The sequence below is a fragment of the Dama dama genome, chromosome 31 (genome assembly GCF_033118175.1).
Source record: "Dama dama isolate Ldn47 chromosome 31, ASM3311817v1, whole genome shotgun sequence".
Lineage (NCBI taxonomy): Eukaryota > Metazoa > Chordata > Mammalia > Artiodactyla > Cervidae > Dama > Dama dama.
In genome coordinates, this window is record NC_083711.1 from 27,284,025 (window position 1) to 27,305,127 (window position 21,103).

Consider the following 21,103-nt stretch of genomic DNA (forward strand, 5'->3'; position numbering starts at 1 on the left):
CTGAGAGGAAAGGCAGAGTGATGGACTGTGGTCTTGGTCCTGCAATATATTAGCATTGTGACCCAGGCCGAGCAGCTCACATCTCTGAGGCAGTTTCCTCATCTGTAAAGTGGGGAGGCCAATTAACATTTTGCCACCTTCCCAAGACCCTTGCTAGATCAGGTCAAACAATGGGAACCACTTGAAAAAGTGAAACTGGTTTCCTTCTGAGTCCTTCGTAGATTAAATAAAAAGAACAACTAAAGAGGGCTTCTCAATACAGAACTGAATACCACTAGTCTTCTGCCATCCAAGGAAAGGATTTAGTCTATTCTCAAGGGTAAATCTAGTATTTATGTGATCTTTGATCATTAGAGAGAGAACTCTTTGACCTGTCTTGAAATTGCCCTCCCAAGTACTTACAAACTACTTCAAAGGATCTTAGTTTGATGTGTCTGCCTGGACCACAGTTATTCCTTTAGAAATAGATTTCTGACCTAGTCTTTCACATGTCTTTATATCAGTTGCTTTTGGACATGCACAAATCCTCGAGAAATTAGCTTGGAACCATTTAAACTTGCCTGTAAAGCATGAGTGTAAGGATCTGAGAAAATAATCTGTCAGTTGTATGTAATAATCGTCTTAAATAAGCAGTTCCAGGCTTATCTAAAGCTGGCCCCAGCTAAACAAAGAAGGCAGTGAGCAGAGAGCCTCAGACACTGAACTCTGCACCCTAGCCGGACCTTGCGCCGGGCAGCCTGGTAACAGGAAGGCAGCAAGACACACTTTGAACTGGGGGTTCTAAGGCTGCGGTGGGGTTAGAGATGGGGTGACTGCTGCACTTTGCTGCCTGAACTTTGTACCTAGACACAGGGGCATTTAATCTCCATAACAGGCACTTTGTTTCATTACTTATTAACAGCTCCTCCTTGAGTAAAGTTCTTTGTTAATGGAGCTTTAAAATACGATCCCTCTCTCCTTTATTCCTGCCGTGGGGACGGGCGTCTGGGCTGGTTCTCACTAACAGGCTGGGCCAGGGCTGGTCCTTCCTTCGGAGGGGAAGGCTTCTTTCGTCTGCTCACAACCGGCCCTTTTTAGAGGTGCCACTTTGCAATTACTGCCCCGGAGGCCAGTGTACGCTCGGAGAAGGTCACCGGGGTCCTGGTACCATTAAAGGTCACACCAGACAATGATTGGTGTCACTTCAGCTCTCCTGACTGCCGCACCTCTTTTCTTTCTGCCCTTTCTTCTTCCTTCCCCATTTTTTCCCTCCTCCTCTCCTTATTTCTTTCTGCACGTCCAGACTCTTAGTGGCGCTAGAGTTAAATAATGGTGACCCCTGTCACATACATCATTTTCCCAGCCAGTGTAGCCAAGACATGTTGTGCTGCAGCTGGAAGGCCAAGCAATTTAGGAGCACGTTCAAGCATCCTCCTTCCCAAATAAACCATTTGTACTTCACTTCCATACACCAGGAGCTGACATCCAGTCAGTTTGAAGCATTTGGGGCTTCCCTGGTGCTCAGAGGTTAAAGCGTCTGCCTGCAATGCAGGAGACCTGGGTTCAATCCTTGGGTCGGGAAGATCCCCTAGAGAAAGAAATGGCAACCCACTCCAGTATTCTTGCCTGGAGAATCCCATGGACAGAGGAGCCTGGTGGGCTACCATGGGGTCGCAAAGAGTCGGACACAACTGAGCAACTTCACTCACTTTCACTTTCACTTGAAGCATTAGCAATTTAAAGAAAGGGTCTAGACTGGAAAAGGGGAATGTGTGTTGTTAGTAAGTCAAGTACTAGTTACCATCTATAAAATAAGTCCGAGTCCTACTGAAAATACTCAGACTTCCATATGTGTGTGTGTATATGTTCATTCATGTCGGACTCTTTGCCACCCAATGGGCGGTAGCCCGCCAGACTCTTCTGTCCACGGGATTTTCCAGGCAAGAATACTAGAACAGGTTGCCATTTCCTTCTCCAAGGGATCTTCCTGACTCAGGGATCAAACGCATGTCTCTGCAACTCCTCCAGTGGTAGGCATATTCTTTACCATCTGAGCCACCAGGGCAGCCCCCAGACTTCCATGCCTTCCACCAAATAATAAGTAGAGACTAAATTGTTAAGTTTTGCTCGCTAATGATCAATGGGAAGGCTTTGGTTTCTGGGACCAGGGAGGCAGGGACCACAGGGTGTTCATTTACTAACTAACTTCTTGGTCTTCTAAAGACCAAGAAGCCCCCTCAGAAGCTTTGTTTGAGGGCTTGCGGGGACCCCAAATTAACCTTTCACCACTGGACTACTTTCTCTATTTTGGGAGCAGTTAGGCTTAGCTTGGACAATAATTCATTCTCTTCTCATGTTTCTTTTTATGTTTAAAAATGCCTGTGTGTCTACCTCTCAGTCACTGAAGGGTCAACCCTGGAGTCAACCCTGTCTGGACACCATACATCAAAAACTCACCAGCATCCCAGGCCCTTTCTTGCTCCCCCAACCACACACACACACACACACACACACACACACACACACGCCCTCCAGGGTAGTTCAGCCCCACCCACCTGTCTGTTAACAGCTCTCAGCCACCAAGTCCATCTGTGCTCAAGCTGCTTAACCAAAATGACTTTGAGAGTCAGAGTCCAAGTTTACACATCCCCGCCGGCCTTTCCTCTTTTCTCTTCTAGATTCCCTTCTGCCCCCTCAGTGCTCTCTCCGCCTCCTCTCACTCTCTTTCCCCTTCTTTTTCCTCCTCTTCCCTTCACACTCTTCTTTTTACTTAACTTGCTCAGAGGCACCGTTTTCAAACTCATCACTGGTGCACAAGTGGAAATGTACAGAAGCAGGTCTGGGCTTCTGGATGCACACTGACCTCTCTTCACAAGGCCGCTGGGACAAGGGGATGTGATCCAATCATTTACTCTGTTATCTGAGCTTGGATTATCTATAAGAACAGAAGGGAATTTTAAAACAAAGTTAAATCCTTTGAAAACTGTCATGCCACCCCTGGATGATCCAGAGACCCTGGTATCTCGTTTTCTAGACCTGGCTTTCCGAGTAACACCCTGTTTCACAGCAGAGAGGCGGGAGATTCACAGTGCCCAGGTCAGCAACGTTTTGGGTTCTAAAATTCTGCTCTTTGAAAGGGCTTTTGGGTTTGCTCCCTCCTGCAGGATTCTCGGCTCACTGCTTTTCTCTTAGAGCACTCCAGTCCCCCCCAGGTTCCCCAAAGGCTCTTCCCAAGGCCCAGGATTAAGGCTGCACCTGTTTGAGATTTATTCAATCTGAATAACAGTACGACTTCTCAAGAACACTTAATTACCTTTGCCCTGAAAGCAATACAGTTGGGTACTTTGACAGCACACTTAGGACAGCCAGAACTGCAGACCTGGCCTCCAAATTCAGTCCTAATTACCATAAACCAAACACCAATTACCCCAAACAGAACACGGCAATTGAACCTTGATTTATAGCACCTCCTTGCAACTCCACCTGTCTCTCATTCCCAGAATCTCACCACCTGCTCCAAGCAGGAAGGTTTAACAAAGTACAAGCAAAGGTTATTATGGCTTACGTAGCTGACAACTGTAAGATACACAATAAAATTAATCTGATTTTATATTCATTATAACAATCCAAGCTTAAAGATGACAAACATGAAGTCCATTGAATTTCTTTTCTGTATGTGAGTGAAGATGAATTCAGGGAAATGAACATGATTAGCCCAGTACCTGACCAAGACCGAGAATTTACAAATTAACATGAGTTAGTGTTTCATGAAATTCCCTTATAACAACTCCTGCCCAGAGCCTTTGGTCTCTTCTCCCACTGCACACACGTGCTGTACACACACGCGGGCACACAGGCACACACGGGAACAGGAGAGAAGAGATGAAGAAAGCAGACACTAACCTCGATGTAAGTTAGAAGGAGCACTGGACAGATCAGCTGACCAGAACAAGTTTCTACACCAGGATCTGTGCCAGCTGCCTAAAGGATAGCATCATTACTTATACATTCAATGACCAGTATTTTCATCTGGAAAATAAAACTTGAAGAATATAGTAACTGGTTCCCAGCTTGAAAAGATGAAAGAAAGAGGTGAAGAAAAGGAAACTAGCAAGGACAAAGGCTTTTCCACACTGAGAGCAGAAAGGTGATGGAGAGAGGGAAAGTACATTCTCCAAAAAGATTTGCCATTGGTTTGCTTTCTGTGAGCCATCATGCCAATCTCTCCTAAAATTGCTGGACAAACCCTCTTCCTTCTCATCATGCTCAAATTTCTTCTTTGGAGGAAATACATTGATACTGCAACAAAAAACAAGAATGGAGACTACTGGTGAATTTTACCCACTATTGAACTGTTTAGATGGAGCACAAAGTTAGAGCAACTAGTTATTACTTGATATAAGCAACTCCGGCTCCCTAGTTTCCACACACAGTTTCTTTTTGGTACTAATTTTGTATTTATATTTGCCTTACATTTAGGTTTACTGCCTTCAATGATCTAAGAAGAGTTATCCTGAGTGGAGGAAAGAATAGCATACCCTTTTAAAGGGTACATCTGCTTCCTGGTTCTCAGTACCAGAGTTTGCATGAATGCTGTGTTACTGGTTATCACCTCTTATATTTCTTACCTATTTTTAAAATAGCACACCAAATTTTTTTGATATGAATAGGCCAGACCTCAAGTATGTTCGCTCAGCTCCAGCTACTTCATCCCTGATATATTTCAAGCAGCTTTTCCCATCCTCACTTTTAAGTTATATATCCCTTCCCCAGTTGGGCTTCCCTGGTGGTTCAGTAGCAAAGAATCTGCCTGCCAATGCAGGAGACACGGGTTCAATCCCTGGGTCAAGGAGATCCCCTGGAGAATGAAATGGCAACCCACTCCAGTATTCTTACCTGGGAAATCCCAAAGACAGAGGAACCTGGTGAGTTACAGTTCGTGGGGTTGCAAGAGTCAGACACAACTTAGTGTCTAAACAATGACAATAATTCCTTCCCTTCCCCTGTTACCTCTTCCATCTCTGAACTCTATAAAGGTAGATTACAGTTCTCTTTTCTTCACTGCATCCCTTCCTCATGTTAAGTCTTAAAACACATTTACTGACTTAACTCTCAAAATGGTTTCTAATTTTTACAAATGCAGGTTTACATTTTCTATTTATGACTGATAGACGATGCTTTACCTAGGATCTGTCTGTCCATGGCCACAGGCTTCGTCCATGATTCAGGCTCCATCTATTAAACTCAGCCAGGATGCAAAGAGGGCAATAAAAATACAAGCTTGGGTTGTTGTTTGGTGGGAAGAAAAGAGTGAAGAGAAAAGCTGGACCATTGACCTACTTACTCTGCAGAAGTTTCTAAAGGGAGAGAAGAAAGAGAAGAACTCCAAGGTTGCCAGGAAGGAGGAGAGGAAATTTGCCATTTATTAAGTACATCCTATATAGCAGGCACAATGCTAGGCTAAAAGAATTTATGAATCTATTTCTACCCAAGGGACAGAAAGTTGAGCCAGAAATCTGCACCGAACATCTAGTGTTTATCAGAATTTAACCAAGAACCATAAGCTATTTCCTACTCCATTTGGGGACCTATCTAATCTTTTTTGGACTTCCCCAGTGGCTTAGAGGTAAAGAATCCACCTGCAATGCAGGATATGCAAGAGATGCAGCTTTGAACCCTGGGTCAGGAAGATCTCCTGAAGGAGCGTGTGGCAACCCATTTCAGTATTCTTGCCTGAGGAATCCCATGGACAGAGGAGCCTGGCCGATTATAATCCATAGGGTCACACAGAGTCAGGCATGCCTGCAGCAGCTTAACATGCACGCATGCACACACTAATCTTTTTATCCTGACATTTAAATCCTTCCACAATTTAGCTCCCTATGCCCCAGCCAAACTTAACTGTCCATCTTTATGTGTGATATATCCTCTCCTCAAGCCACTTCTTCACAATATTTTTATGTCTGTGCTTCTATTCTTTTATGGTAGAAAATGTAGTTTTTGGATCCAGCAGGATCTGTGTTTGAGTCCCGGTTCTGTTCTTAGCTATCTGCGACATTTTTTAGCCTCAGGTGCTTCATCTTTAAAAGAAGCCTAGTGATTCTTTGCATATATAATGAAATGTAATGTTGAGGCTTAGAAATATACATAAAGATTCAGCATTATAGCTGGCATGCTGGAGACACTCAACGATCTGTTATTATGGCAGCATTATGTTTAGTGTTGAATGTCTTCTCCACCCCTGTCATCTTCTAAGTCTTACTCATCAATCAACAGGATAATACTGAGGCTTCCCTAATGGCTCAGTTGTAAAGAATTTGCCTGCTAATGCAGGAGACACGGGTTCAATCTCTGATCCAGGAAGATCTCACATAACATGGAGCAATTAAACCTGTGCCCTGCAACAAGAGAAGCCATTGCAAAGAGAAGCCCACACACTATAACTAAAAAAGTAGCTCCCACTAGTCACAAATAGAAGAAGCCCATGCAACAGGGAAGACCCAGCATAGCCAAAAATCAATAAATCAACTTTTTTTTAAGTGTAATACTCAAGTTCTCTTTGAAATCATTTTTTTTTTTCATTCCTGGTTCAAATCATTGGTTTATTTTCTTCATATATTTCATACTTGATAATATACTGTTTTGTTGGCACAAACCTGATCTTAAGTTCCTTAAATGCAAAGGTCAAATCTTGTGGATCTCTACTGAGTAAGAGTTTTCAAAAAATAAGCAGAAAGCACATGTTGAATTTTAACCTGTTCAGAATGCTTGTAGTTATTGAGCTTCTTTGGATCTGGGACCATATTTTACAATATTAAGTCACAGTCAGTGTGCTAAAAGTTCTTAACTTTAAATAAGTTAATATTATATAATATAGTTAGCAGAGAAAATATAACATTCAATATAATAAGTAACTATCTATTATTTATTAAAGTTTATAAAGACTCTAATAAACTATTTTTTAAATACCTGATATATAGGCACATGTCTAAGGATTTTCTAAACCCATAGAATTAAACTATGCTAGAAACACACAGCATTCCTTTTAACAAAGCAAAAAGTCCAATGATTAACATAAAAATTGCTGTTTGTGTTTTGTTCTTCTCACTGAAATGAAAGAACTCAACAGAATGTTCTGAGAGCTAGCCCTCTGTATAAAAAATTAGTGGTTTGTTTTTGGTTCAATGTACTGATTTACACAGCACATGTAAAGCTTATAAATTACCTTTGATAAGATAGGTGAACAGTTTGAATTGATGACTACACATAAACTTTTAAAAAGAATCTAGAAATATTTTTATTTCCACTATGGGGACCTTGAAAAAAAGTTAGAGGGCAGTAACATGTAAAGTCCAGGAGGTAGATCAGTCTTCAACCAACTGCTCAAAGATTAGCAAACCTTCTTCCCAGAACTTTACAGGTTTGATCCACACCCAGGAGGCACACCCAGCTCTGCCTCTGGGATCTGCCCCAACCAGCTTTCTTACCCAGTACAGGTTCTAAGTCTTTTGTTCCTCTTTATGTGAATCAATTTGTCTCAGCATTTCCTGCATTTTTCAGAAGTTACTTCAATAGCTTATTTTTAGGAGCAAGTTGGAAGTTACCACCAGTTATTACCTTATCTACAAAGCTCAGAGTCACAAACTAAACTGCAAAACTTACCTCTGGTGTCAATCAACCTTCTAATCTATATAACCAAATTCCTATTAATCATTAGGACTATTTCCTTTCTTCCACATGTTTTGAGTTTCCTCAAGTCCTTCACTAACTGTTCTAGCTACATATTTTTTTGCCACTGGTCAAATTGGGAGGAGGATGGTTAACAAGGGGAATTGAAAAGTCTCAAACTCCTCTGAAATATATTTTTAATCATGTTAAAAAAAATCTATTGTAGAAGACAAGAGAATTCTCAACATATATTAATATGAATACCTAATACATTCCAAATAGTTAATGTTTAGGTAGCAAGTTTTGATCAGTACCTTCACCCAAGAGTATTAAGTAATTGGGAAAGTCTCAAATACACTCTCATGTGATTGGTTTGTCTTGACCAACATGCACGCTATTCATTTAAAAAATCTCACAAATGATAAAAATGCTACGTGTCTACAGGCATCCTCTAAATCAGGAGAAGTCTGTGCCACTGTATCTGTTCTGGGTGGAAAAAAAAAGACAATGGACTAATTCAGCCTTTCACTCAGCAAGTATTATTCATCACCTACTGTTTATGCACGGAAAGCAGTGCATGCTTAGGTCAGGGAGCATCCAGACCAGCCTAACTCCTTCACCCGCAGAAGCAGCTGCCATTAGGAAAGGTAACACATATCTAATTAAGTATAATCATGTGTGAGGGGAATGGAGAGGGCGCTGCACTGTCAGCATCAGGTCTCAGGTCCATTTTTTCAGGGAAGACATTTAACTTCTATAGATCTCCATGTCCTTTTTCACAAACATTAAGAACCCAATGAGGCACTCTTTCAAATTTTCTTGAAAGCTGAAATTCTCTGATTTTACAAAGCAGGAAAAGAAATATGGCAAATACTAACATTTTGTGGTATTTACAACTGGAGAATTAGACTAAGGGATTCCCATCTTGGTTTACTAAAAATCAAAGAAAGTCAGAAACTCCAAAGCCTGAATGTCTTCATGCTCCCATGGGAGCATCAGATGTATGGGACATCCAATTAAATAGCAAATGTGGTGATGTCATCTGTTACTGCTTCTGGAAGTCAGGACAGGACCTTGCTCCATCATTTTCTATTTCACCGCTACATTCCTACCACACTGCTTCTTTCTGTCTCTAGAACATAGAAATGCTCATTTCTACCTTGGCTCCTCAAAGACGCACACCCTTCAGAACCTGTGAATATGCTGTCTTACAAGGCAAAAGAGACTTTGCTGACATGATTAAACTAAGGATTTAGATAGGGTGATTTTCCTGAATTATCTGAATGGGCCAAATGTATAATCCTCTAAGTTATTATAAGTGACAGAGGGGATCAGAAGAGTAAAATTCAGAGAGATTTGAAGATATCACCCTGCTGATTTTGAAGACAGAGGAGGGGACCATAAACCAAGGAATGTAGACAACTTCTAGAAAAGGCAAAGAAACAAATTTTCCCCTACAGCTTCTGAAAGGAAAGCTGACCTGTCAGCGTCTTGATCTTAGTGCAGGGAGGCCCATATTGGACTTCTGACCTCTATAACTATAAGAAAACAAATCTGCATGGTTTTTAGGCCACAATGTTTTTATTCATTTGTTACAGCAGCAATCAAAAACGAATACACCCATCTTAGGGTCTTTGTACTAGCCATTCGCAGTGCCTGGAATGCCCTTTCTCTAGAATCTTTACATAGCTCTCCCTTCTTTGTCACTCTTGTCTCAACCTGCCCATTGTCTTCTTTGACCATGTAATCTAAGGAGCCACCCAAGCCTTTAGCTAATTCTCTGCATAGTGTGTGTGTGATTTTTCCCAGTTAGTCTACTGACTGTCTTCCTTGCCATTAGTTTAGCTCCATGAGAATAGAAACCTTGTCTGTCTCAGCTACCACCTCACTTACAGTCCTTAGAACAATGTGTGGCCTTCAATATTTGTTGAATGTAGGATTTATGAAACCCAATCAGGGTTTAATGTGTCTGAATCTTACAGAAAGTTTCTGGGAAATACACAAAGGAGTCACAGCACATATACTTTCATCTTTTAGCCTTTGCAAAAGCTATCTGTAACCACCAAAACTCCCAGCATTTTCCCTCCACTTTCATTCTCTCTCTTTATATCACAGAGCAAAGTTGAGAAACTATGAGAATGATCTGGATATCCCTCAAAAATGAACTTGAGGATAAAGATAGTGCCTAATATGTGTAAAGGTCTCTGGGTTCTCAAGGAATAAGTGGCACTATATAAATTTTAAAATACTAGAATTTCCTTTAATTGAAAATTCCATTTTTATGTGTCTCTTTGATAACTATACAGTACTGCCACCCCTGCAAAATACTGTTGCAGCAAAAAGAAGAGCACTTTCCCTCCTTCTCTTGAAATTTGTTAAAATGGCATTTCCCTTGTGCTGCATTTCCTTAGACCTGTGCAAAAACATCTCCTCCCAAGATATAAAGCAATGCACAGCTGGGAAGCATAATACTATGCTCAGAATATCAGATTTTTAAATCTACCAAAGCTGGAAAAGAGATTAAGAGTTAAGGCTGAATGTCTGTCTTTAATGTGCTCTATTATGCACCAGGCATTACAGTTAATATGTCCCTTCAGACTTTCCTGACCTACTTTCTGGGCTTACAGATGCGGCAGTACACAGTGAGGACAGAGGATCTGCGATGATTATGAATTTCCTTGCTTCCTCTGATTGACCTCCCACCCCTAATGTTGTGGTGATGTTGTGAATGTGGAGGAAGGAGATTGGTGGTGAGAGAAAGAAGTAATTTGATTTATATGGTCACCATAAACATTGTGACTTCAAAAAAAAAGAGAGAGTTTTTGTAAAAACATCCATGTATCAGCAGTGCATGCGTGTTTTTGGTCTTTCAATATTTTAACAATATTTTCTCTTTCATTGGATTTGAAGTTTCCAGGGGCAACTGGAGGTTTTTATTTCATTTTCCTCTTAATCAGAATTGACAAACTGGCAGTTATTGGTCAATCAATGCTTGTACATGTGTTTTATGTGGCAGAACCTTGCTTATTATTTTTTAAATTGGAACACCTGTAGGTGGACATATCCATATCCACATATCTAGTTCCCAGTAGCTGCAAGCACTCACTATTGTCTTACAACTGATTGCTTCACACACTTACTTTCCCAATCTTCCTAGCCCCCATGCAGGAGACCCTATATGGTGTTAGTCACTCAATTGTGTCCAACTCAATTGTGTGCGACCCCATGGACTGTAGCCCGCCAGACTCCTCTGTCCATGGAATTCTCCAGGCAAGAATACTGGAATGGGTTGCTATTCCCTTCTCCAGGGGATCTTCTTGACCCAGGAATTGAATCCTGGTCTCTGCATTGCAAGCAAGTTCTTTACATTCTGAGCCACTAGGGAAGCCAAGCAGGAGACCCTGGTGTAGTTTATATCTGGTTCACATCTGCATCTTGGAACATCCAACTCTAGATGCCCCCATGTATGAGTGCCAGGCTATTTACTCCAGTGTTCTCATCAAGTAAGCATATGATTCATAGATGTTACAACCCTATTTTTCACTACCCGGTTAGGATTTTTTCTGATTTATGAATTTAGGTAATGGAAAATCTTTCCCATTTAAAATTTAAATCGCAATCAGATTTTTTACCACTTTGACCTTTTTTTCAGAAAGGATATAGGATAGCTATTAGATACAGTTGCAAAGATCCATGATGAATTGTTTTTATTTAAAAGCATCCAACAACATAAAATCTGGATAATATTAGAAAATCCTCACTGTATGGATACCGTGTACCTGGCAGAATCAGGCATGACAGACGGCCGTTTTGTGGAATTTGTTAGAAATGCAGTTTTGAAGTAGGAGACAGATGTTCTATTTTCAAAACATTTGATGCAATTGATAGACAGAAGATTCCACCCTGGGCCAAGGAAGACTGGGTATCCATGTAGCAATGATCAGCATACATCTGTTTCTAGAGTGAGTCTAACTGGGCAGAGGAGCCCACAAGAGACAATTCTCAGTAGAAAGTGCAGAGTGGAAGTAGGAAAGCAGGTGGAGAAAGTGGAGCAGGTGTCGAGGCCTGTATGGCAACTGTCAACCAAGGCCGAGTCAGCAGTGACTCATGAATCCTAGGCAGGAGATGAGAAGGTGCTTTTATCAGACTCAGAAAATCCTGAAGAAAAAGTACATCTCCCTTTCTCTGGAGTCCAATTATTTTTTTTTTCTGCTTCTCCTCCACATCTAGTTAATTCACTCCCCAGTTCAAAGATTAGGAAATTTGGGGATATATCTTTTATTGCAAGCAAGATCCAGGCCACCATCACGTCTAATCTGACTTTGTTTAAAAAAAAAAAAAACTTTTAGCAAAAGTGTATCAGCTGCTCTTCCCCAACAGCAGTCAGAGATGGTTTCTAACATAGCAAATATAATCACATCACAGATTTTCTTGCACTTCTCCAATGGATTCCCCTTATTCTTATGATAAAGCATAGTGTTTTGAATCTGCCTTTCAAAATCCTACATGATGACTCGTCTATCCTGGTTTCTCAAGTTTGGGTCTATTGACACATTTAGCTGAAAAATTCCTGTTGAGGGGTGATGTCCTCTGCCTTGTAGGATATCTAGCAGCATCCTTAGCCTCTAGCTACTAGATGCCAGTAGAACTCCCTACCCCTAGATATGACAACAAAAGTATCACCCAGCATTGCCAACTATGTGCCCCGAGTTGAGAACAACTGATCTAGACTGTGCCCTCCAGACTATGCCCTGACTTCCATCCTAATTCTGCACCACTCATTTCATGCCTCCCAACCACCACTGCCCCTTTCCCCTTCTCCAGCCATACCAGCTTCCTGCCACCTCTTCAGATACAGCCATTTACCAAGTGTTAGTCTTTTTAGTCTGCCATAACAAAAATGCCATAAACTAGGAGCCTTAAACAACAGATATTGATTTCTCACAGTTCTGAAGACTGGCAGTCCAAGATCAAGGTACCAGCCAATTCAGCTCCTGGTATGGGCTCACTTCCTGTCTGGCCAATGGCATCTTCTTGCTAAGTCCTCACAGGGAGGAGAGAGAGTTCTGAGTTCTCTTTCTCTTCTTTATAAGGACCTTAATCCCATCACCAAGGCTCCAATCTCAGGATCTCTTCTAATCCTCATAACCTCCTAAAGGCCCCACCTCCAAATACCATCACATTGAGACTTTGAACTTAAACATGAATTAGTGTAGGCAGGGAACACAAATATTCAGTCCATAACACATCGTTTTCCATTCACTTATGTTCTACTCCTCTGTCCCCAACTCTGGATTATCTAATTCCTCCTCATCCTTCAAAATAGATTCTTTCCTGATCCTGGAAGTTAGCCTTCTACCCTCAAACCTTTCCTGCTTTCATAACGCATGTGTGCGTATATGTGTTTCTTGCACAGGACTATCATTATCAAAATTGCTTTTGCAATTAGCTCTGTCTGTTATTCTTTCTGCACTGAAAGTTTCATCAGCATAGGAGCCAAAGTTGTGTAGCTCACTATAGTTTCCAACTTCTAGCACGATGCCTGATGAACAGCACACACAAATAAATATCTAAAGACAGAAAAAAGGCCCTAAAACCAGGATGTTCAGTAAGGAATGTGACCACAGGTACACCCTGAAGCTGGCCCACTTGGGGATTTTCTGTTAGATGGTATTATGGTATATAATAAAGACTGCTGCTCTAATAATAATAACTAACATTGATTGAGTACTTAATTTATGCCAGGTACTGCACTATATATTTATTATCTCAATGAATCCTTAAAATCATCTGATGAGGTAATAGCTATTAGCATCCCCATTTGATGAAAAGGTTAAGTAAATGGACTAGGGTCACCCAGCTCCTAAGTGGCAGAATTCACACATTAGAAGTTGAACCTAATGGCTATTTTACTCCTGTACCATATCGTCTGTCATGAGTTAGGGAACAGGGAGTTAAGTTTTCAGCCATTCCTCAGACTATGCTAGGAGATTGTTTCCACTATAGAGATCCGCAGAGTCTCCATGTCAAGGTCCAGATTCTCAGTTCAGAAGCAGAATAAAAATTGCCAACTAATTCTGCTCAGTATCATTTGGAAGGTGGGAACTGGGCACTTGGAGATTAGGGCGTAAACAAGGAGACAAGAATGTTAAAGACTGTCTCCCCAACATATTGCATACATCTAAAGTTTCATTTTAATTAACAAACTTATCTTAGAATTCACAGTCGTATTAGTCATTCATTCCTCAGTATGAACCATCTAGAGCCTAAAAGAAAAAAACTTTCTTCTGATATTCTGTGTGTGTGTGTGTGCGTGTGTGCTCATGTATGTTTGACTGTAACAGTTACAGACTCTGTGGCCCTTCAGTACAGGGTAGTGATGAAACGGATAACCCAGAAAAGAGTTTGGAAATCCATAGGCTTTGGTAAGGTCACTGAATACTTGGTTCCAGAAAAGTGGGTGGGATGAGGGCACTGGATATGAAGTGGGAAGATGCCAAAAGTAATTGCTACCCATTTGCAATTACTTCCAGGGCCCAGAGGTTGAGAAAAATCATCCTAAGGACTACCTTTGGCACTGGAAACTCTCAATAGAGTTTTCATGAATAATTCACTTTGCCAAAGTAGAAGTCACCATGGTTTGTAGTTCACTTTCCTTCCATTAATTTAATCTATGACTTTCATTTCGTCTATCTGTAAAAACAAAAGGGATGCTAATATTTAGCTAAGAGCCAGGAAATTGATTTATTAAGCAGCATTTATAAATCATTATTCATGGCACACCAATAGTTTAGCAAAAGTCTTTTAAAAATAAGGTTTTTACTGAGAACGGATTCAGGAGAAAAATAAGCATTCTATACATAGTCGACTGAATTTTCTCTCTTCTACAGTTAAAATTTCATCTACCCAATTTTGATGCATGTATTCAAGTGCCAGAGAAGGCTCAAAATATAAAGTCCATCTGTCTAATGGAGGTTTGGCCTATCAATCAAATTTGTCATTACTTGGATTAAGTTGTTGAGATGAACGCTTTTCGGAAAATAAGGAAGGTGGGAATGCCGTAACAAATTATGGTGAGTTAGAAGGATTTGAGTTAATGAACCTATACCAGTAGAAATCCAACAGCTTGTTTCTTGGACTCCCTTCAGGGTTGGTAGAAAGAAAACATGCTCTCAAAGGTAAAGCCTTCGTCCCTTTGGCATCCTCCTGAGGCATCCGCCCTGGTCATCATGATACTGTCTCAGGTCCTGGCTATCAGTGCCCTCCTGACTAATTAGAAGCTTACATAACAGCAATGTTAAAGGGCTTGGAGTCCTTTCCCTCTGAAAGCAGGACTCTGGCTCCGAGCTTGGAGCTTGGTGATATCAAGCTCATTCTACCACATGGACACAGGCTATTTTTGGGCAAAGCCAACTCTAGTGCTTCACTCTCTTTAGTGGAAATAGGAGCTGACCTTGGTTGACCCTGGGTGGCCTGGACATCATGGCTTCCCTTGAGCACTTATGCCGAGCAGTTCAGAAAACAAAAGAGGGTTTGCCTGCAACATTCATGGTGCTGGATAATCCAAACAAATCTAGAACCTCTCAAGAATGGGATTTTCAATTCACCCCAGGGGTGCAAGCGTGAGCCTCCTTTCTTCTTTTTCCTATTCTTTTCTCCCTCACACTGAAGAATGGTAGAGGGTGGTGAGATAAGTGAAATGGCAAAATCAGTCCTAAGCTTATGCATAATGTAAATCACATACTGATCTATTTAAAAAATAAGTTTAGTTACTATTTTAGTTCTCCGGGTAAGTCCTGTGTGTCCCTGTTAAGTCATTGTTTCTAAGACTGAGAGCATCTCAGAGGGAAGGGAATTGTATTCTTAACTGTGGGTGAATAGTTCTCTGCCTGGGTCATTATTTAATATGTAATTATGAACTATTTTACACCCAACTGGTGAAAGAAAAACTTAATTTCACTTAGGAACATTTTACATAAACACATTGTTATCAAATATCATGCAAGGTAGGTGCCATTTTTCCAAAGAAAGAAGAAAATGAGCTATCACTCAATTCTTCTTCCTCCTACTACCCTGCAATTCTATCTCAGACCACTAACTGACTTTATTCCAGGGACACATGGGCAGGCAGGCTTTTCTGTTCCCAAACTGCTACTACCTGGGGAGACCATTAAGGAGAATATTAGCCATCCTTCTAAATACATTCTGGAATTCCTGGGTTCTGTTCTCTCTAGTTGGACCTGTTTCTCTTAGCCCTGCTAATGTAAGAGGGTTAGTGGCTGCAAAGATAACAAGGAAATACTGAAGATAGGATGATAATGTGAGTTTCTCATTTTATTTCACATGTGGGCATGCTTGCTCGGTAATGTCCAACTCTTTGTGAGACTGTGGACCCTAGCACAACAGGCTACTCTGTCCACGGGATTCTCCAGTCAAGAATACTTGAGTGGGTTGCCATTTCTTCTTCCAGGGGATTTTCCCGACTCAGGGATCAAACTCATATTTCTTGTGTCTCCTGCATTGGTAGGCGGATTCTTTACCACTGCACCACCCGGGAATTCTTGTTTTATATATCACCTGTCTATTGAAGAAAGTAAAACAAAGTTAACTTCCCATAGTTTTGAAGAACAGTGAAATAATGGTAAAGAACTTTTCTTTTTTTATTTTTTATTTTATTTATTTATTTTTTTGGTAAAGAACTTTTCAACTTTAATTTGTAACTGCTATGAAGGCATTCAAAGAATATCAAGAATAATAATTTCCTAATTGTTTAGAGCCTAATGGATTTTAATTATGAATGAAAACATGCTCAGCAATTTTGTTGCACATCTTATCCTTGTGCTCTAGTTAATTGTCTATATTTAAAAATCATTATATCAGTACATCATTCAACAAACATTGTTGACCCGTTATGTTGTTCCTCTGACCATGTGAACATGGAATGAAATTTAATGTAAAATAAAACATGGTTCTTAACTCTTGATGAACTTAAATTCTGATCCCTGAGTGAAGGTGTGACATAATATACGCCTATTACAAATGTTAGGAGAAACACAGTTCTAGGAGTGCTACACATGTTTTTTTTTTTTTTTTTTTTTAAGTGACTTTACAGTACCATAATCATGGAAAAATCTTCAGAGTTAGATAATACTTAATACTGAAATACAAAACAATATTTTGTCCACAAATTGCTTGTGTATATCTTTTCTCCTCAATTACACCCTGATCTTCTTATGGCTAGACATTGGATATTAGACTTTTAAAAAATAAATTCCCTATATTTTATCCTGTTAGCAAGGACCAGCTACCTGAGAAGACCTTCATAAATATTGAATAATTGTTTTTTAATATTTGCTAAATGGTAAGAAAAAAGTCAGAGCAAATGCCAAGAATTCCATCTGTATCTTTCAGCTGACTAAATTCCAACAGAGAGATTTTCTATGGAAGTCTCGACATGGCAGATACTCCGATGGCTTGCTTCTGTGTTGTCTGTGGGGAAAACTCAATTCTAATTCTCATTTTTCTTGAATTTTTGACTATAAAGTGAAACCAGCTTCATTTCTCTCACCTAGAAATCAGCCCACTAGCATCTTGAAGATTTAATAAATATCATTTTATGTCACAAAAGAGCCGTAAATTTCTTGGGAAAGACATTATACAGATACAAGATGCCATTATGACTACCACGACTCAGGTGTGATGTTGTTTCTTCTTGACAACAGTGCAGCATTTCCTTTAGAAACATGTCATTGTTTCCATTTTTTTAATTTCACTTTTACCTTTTGTCTGGCTCATCTTTTTGAAGTCTCTTTCCTTGTTTAAATAGTTTTGTATTGCCCCTTTTCTTTCAAACTGGTTTTATTTTGATGGGTTTACACTTCTCTGGAGGAAGCTGCATATGGAAAAAGCTAAGAACCATTGAGCTGCTAATAATAATTATCCTCTGCCCTTTTAGAGCCTCTTTTATTTGAGAATATCAAAGCATTTGTCAAACTGGTATACATAATTACCTCCATCGTACAAAAAAAAAACCACTGCTAGGGAGGCTGAATGACTTCCAGAAGGTTGACCAAAGAAAATGCAGAATCCAAATTCCTTCCCGCTTTCTTTTTCCATCTCCCAGTCTCTAGGACCCCTAGGCTCTTAGGAGAAACTTGGAGAAAAGGAGAGCAAGTCTCCGTGATCTGTTGCTCCAATGGAGATCTAAAGAGGGTGCTTCATGTAGGCTCATAGCCTGAGGACACATGAACTCAAAATGACCAAACATTAGTTAAGTAGCACACCAGAGGCAGAGAGGTCACTTTGGGACAGAAAGTCAAAAAAAGGCTTTGTCAAGTGGAATTTCGGTCAACCTGTCCCAGTAAGTGGCTGATTCTGCACATGACCTTGCCTTTGCAATTTTCATCCTCACCTAGAAAAATTGAGTTTATATTTGATAAAGGGCAAGAGTTTGCTTTTTCTTCAGCAGGCCAAGTTGAGGGCTCTGTGTGAGTGTGTTTAGTCAGTCCAACTCTTTGCAACCCCATAAACTGTAGCCCACCAAGTTCCTCTGTCCATGAGATTTCCCAAGCAAGCATACTGAAGTGGGTTGCCATTTCCTCCTCCAGGGGATCTGCCCGACCCAGGGATCGAAATCGCATTTCCTGCATTGGCAAACAGATTTTCTTTACTCCTGAGCCACCAAGTTGAGGACTAGCAAGATGAATTTCTGGGTTCGCCTAAAGGGGATCATTTAGGCCTAATATTTGCTGAGTTTCAGAGTCCTTTAACAATTGACCATATATGCTTGATAACGTTCAGATTTCTTTTCTGGGTTCTATTTGCAGATAGAATGACATATCTCAAACTGACAAGTTCCCTTAAGAATGGAAAAATGAATGACGTGAATAGAGTTTGGCAAGCCAGGCATTTCGATTAAACCTGGGGTCTGAGAACTGCTGGAAGGTCTGGTTCTGACTGATGGCAGAAAGGGCTCTAGGGCCTCCATGCTAAATGGTGAACCAGGGACCATAAAAAAGATAAAGTTGAGAAGAGCTCAGCCATCAACTTATTCTGTAAATGAAGAAGGGCATTTTATACCCGGAGAGAGGAGCACTGATTGACATCTGAATATTGCTAATATGTCCCATAGAACTTACTTGGAATAATTTTTTACTATTAATTTGAACAAGAGTGCTGAGACTCTTTATGTGTATAATAAAGCTAATTTCTGTGTTTTAATAGAGATGATTTTTTTAACTTAGTAAAATCAGAATCTTATTACCTTTTAGGAGTGAATATAACTTTTATAACTTTGGGTTCTGATTCTGGGTTCTGTTTAGTGATTAAGATGTTCTTATTTCAATCCTCTTAGATTGAACTCATGATACTCACTATTTCTCTCTTAGGCATACCACAACAGTTCTTAAAATACAGCATTTTCACAACAAGCTGTTTCATACATTCATTTTCATATTTGGTTTCCTACCTTTAAAGAACACTAATGGTTTGTATTTTTCTGGTCAATAAGAAATTGATGATACTTGATTTGAGGGAAATAATGACTTATTTATGAAGCATTTACTATATGCCTGGTCCTATGTTAGGCTGCATACGCAGTGTCATTTCATCCCTAAAACAACAATATACAGTAGTCACTAGTGTTATTTGCATTTTATGGATGAGTAAGCAAAGGCTTAAAAGTTGAAGTCATTTGATTGGTGCCACACAGCTTGTAAATGCCACAGCTCTCATTAAAATCAAGGTCCTACCAACTCCAAACCCACTCTCTTAACTGCAATTTTAACCTGTTTCATAATTGATTCTTAAATTTCTAGTTCTTTGACCTTCACTGTGCCTAGCTAAGCCATCACAAACCATGTGCCACTTTCCTATCCACTCAAACATCCTCGGCCAGCAGGTTGGCATATGTGTACATGTGTTAGATCAAGCTGGAAACACCAAAGATTGCTACCCCTCCGCCTCAAGCTTCAACGGGACTTTAAAGACACTTTGGACAAGTGTTTCAACTTTAATGACTGTAATATCTGCTGGAAAAGAGATGACCTTACTAAGGGTCATTTCTTGGTAAATAAAACTCTGCTGCTGTTGACTTTTGATTCATCATCACACTGATATTTAGTGTCAGTCCAGTGTGCTGGACGAGGCAGCAGTCTTGAGCTCTTATAAAGGGAAACAGGTGGCTGGTCACAGTGGACACATTCCTGTTGGCAGAGGTAGGGCACTGCAAACTAGTAGTTAGGATTTTAATTGAAGCTGGCATTTGCAGAACCACTTTTCTCTTTAACATTCTTTTCAAAGGAGAGGGAACCAAAATAGAAAGTATCATAACTTCTTCCTGTGTCGTGTACATTTTGCTCCTTCAGAAGACGAGGCTTCCCTTTTCTTGGACTCAAATATAGCATTCGCATGCTCCCAGGCTGATATACACTTGTCAAAACTAATACACGCAGGTGTTTAGCATACCAGGGAGAGTAAATGTTTTTGTCAACTTTTTAAACAACTTCTCCCCACAATCACCGATGCTCTCCAAATAGAATCTGCTGACTTCCAAATAGAATCACTGACCACTGGCAGGGTCAGAGTCAGAGTGACTCACCGCCAGAGAGAACAAACAAGCTCAACAAAGGCTACTTGAAGATGTAAGTACCGTTTCCTCATAGCTAGTGAAAGCTCCCTTCTTTTTTCCCCCACAGAATAGAACTCAGAAGCCTGTGGGTGGGGATTCCTGCATCTCAGATATCCCCGGGTCTCAAAAAATACACACACCCTCGATCAACTGTTCCCCCCCACCCTTCCTCTCCCAACTCCTAGAGTGCACCAGATGCATTCAGCTCCTCCGTGAAAATACTGCTGAACCCAATCCAGTCCAGCCCTAACCCACGCCACTTCCCAGAAGCTAGCCTTGCCAAGGTCTCCAGTAACACACTCACTGCCAAAACGAAATGGCACGTCTCCATCTTGATGCTCCTTGACCTACGAACAGAATTTGACACTGCTGATAACCAATTACACAACTCTCTTTTCCTTGGCTTCTGAGCCTCTTTCCTCATTTAGTCTGACTCTCATCCCCATCTGCTTTAGAGACCCTCCATCCCCCTTCCGCTAGCTTTCGCTTTCTGTGGGGTAACCCACCACTGTTTGGCAAGAGAACTATTTCATCTCAGTGGCCTCACGGAGGGCAGAGTCCATTCTTTATTCATGTTGGAACCCCAGTGCCTAGGTGGTGCTTGCAAAATAACATGGGCTCCAAAAAATGTTTGCTGAATGAGTGCGCATAGCTAATAAATCAAGTTCTGTATTCACCTCTGTCATGCACATTGCAGCTGGCTGTAAGATAAGTTCTATGACCAATTCATATTAAACAGAAATTTGTCATCCGTCTTTATATTTTCCCACATCCAACATCCATATGTTGGTAAAGAACACTGATAAATCAGAAAGCTCTCAAATAAAA